This window comes from Montipora capricornis, chromosome 12 (genome assembly GCF_036669925.1).
Source record: "Montipora capricornis isolate CH-2021 chromosome 12, ASM3666992v2, whole genome shotgun sequence".
Classification (NCBI taxonomy): Eukaryota; Metazoa; Cnidaria; class Anthozoa; order Scleractinia; family Acroporidae; genus Montipora; species Montipora capricornis.
This window is the reverse complement of record NC_090894.1, coordinates 38005477-38007437: the sequence shown is the minus strand read 5'-3', so window position 1 is coordinate 38007437 and position 1961 is coordinate 38005477. Positions and strand designations below refer to the sequence as shown.

General features: G+C 36.5%; 1 long non-coding RNA gene across 1 annotated transcript; it reads right to left on the bottom strand.

The window, feature by feature from the left end:
* Positions 1-274: 274 nt before the first annotated feature.
* Positions 275-1760, bottom strand: LOC138027568 (uncharacterized). The gene is made up of 3 exons (XR_011127473.1): positions 1648-1760; positions 825-1037; positions 275-391 (listed from the first exon to the last, which is right to left on the bottom strand). It is a non-coding gene; the product is annotated as an uncharacterized lncRNA (long non-coding RNA).
* Positions 1761-1961: the final 201 nt, after the last annotated feature.

The following is a 1961-nucleotide window of genomic DNA, read 5'->3' as shown; positions in this document are numbered from 1 at the left end:
GTGACAAGTGGGATATTGCACTCAAAAGTGTTGCATAAGTATTTTATACCATGCCATAGAAAATACAGTGGCCAGCAAGCCACGATGGGAGGGTTGGGTATGATACCATTAAATTGCACTGATCGATGGGAAGGTTCGGTGTAATACTGATGAATATACAACAGCTTTCCTGCATTCTGATGTGCTGTATTTTCTATGGCATGGTATAAAACAAATTACTTCTTGCTTAATAGAAAAGTATAAACTATCACATATTATTTTAACTACTCAAGTGGAAAATGGTTTTTTTCCCTAATATTTTCAAGGAGGTGCCACCTCATGTCTTCTGTAGTATGCTTATTTATTGACACAGAAGGTCTCTTGAGCCGCACAGCAGCAAGCATTCCATTTCCTGAAAGTAAAAGAACATAGGATTGCACTAAAATGTAACAATGGATAAGGGGGTCAGAGTGTGCAAAGGATCTTCCACCAGAGAGTGGTGATGTCTTAAAAAGGGCTTGTATGAAACTTTTCCAGGGTGCAGTTATACTCCTTATGTTTCATATTTCATTTGTAAGGTGAATTAAAAAATGACTACATGTATGATTAATGGTACATGTAAATGTTTGTTTCTAAAACGAAAATTATTAAGTCAATAATTAATATCAATCACCAATAAACAAAACGATAAATGCATGTCATGTGTTCAGCCCCCTCCCCCAAGAAAGAAAGAAAGAAAGAAAGGAAGGAAGAAACAAAAAGGTAACATGGGAAAACAACCAGGGATTATGTATACATGTAAACCATGTTGTCATGGAAAATGAAAGTGTGAGAATTTAACTTACCATTTGCACTGCCAATATCAAGGACGAGGTCACCCTATTTTGAAAATGTCTCAATCAGAGACTCGTAGAGTTCTCTTGGCTGACATGAACCATCTCTGATGACCTCAATAACATTGGTGGCAGCTCTTGACACGTGCCTTTCAGTCAACTTGTTGTAGGAAACGGCCCAGTGACACACAACAAAGCACTCCACCACCTCTGTCATCAGCAAGTCTACGTGGACAAACATAATTGAACTCGCAAGTTGAAAAACCAAAATACTGTACATTAAATAATGAATTTGATTAGCAAAAAATAGGATGCATGTGGGCATATTCTTGGGATTTATTTCAATCTTACAAATTACACTTAATGACTAATACTATGTTGTGATGAGATCATCATTAACATTATTATTCCCTGAAGGTGAGGTGAATATCTTTGAATAAAATGGGCGATTACTTGACATATTTGCATTCCTTCAGTTGAAAGGGAACGTTAAGAGGTAGGGTGGAGATAATGGGAGGAAATGGGGGTGATTGCAGCGGACAGAGAACAGTGGAAGACCTCTGTAAAGGCCCTATGTGCCACGAGGCACAAACAGGATACGTAACAACAGGTAACAGCATTTCTTCAAACAATATTATTAATTTTTCTGTCTGTCACCTCGATAAAACAGCTTGCGGCCACATTGAAAAAAGCACTCAGGGTGATTATAAATTTACGTGATAATCACCTCAAGTGATCAGTCACCAATCAGCACAGAGAATTTTAAATAATCAGCTATTTAATTATACTTATTATTAACACTTATCAATAATCATTGAGATCACATACACTGCACCTTCTCTAGCTAAGGGTGGAATTTTATTGACAATGAAGCCACACTGAGTTTGGCAGCTCCTTGCAATGAAACAGCCTCTTGGACTTCACAGTATATTCCAACAGGGCAAATAAATACAATATTGAAGATAGTCATCAGGCGTTTAAAATTTATCCTCACAACCAATTCAACCACATCTTTGATTTCTGAAACCACATCCTGTTAAAAAGAAAATAATGGAAATTTTATGATGATACCTTATTTGTGCTCCTAACAACTGTCAATGTTAATTCAGCAACCATTATAATATACAAATTACATACCATTATATACAG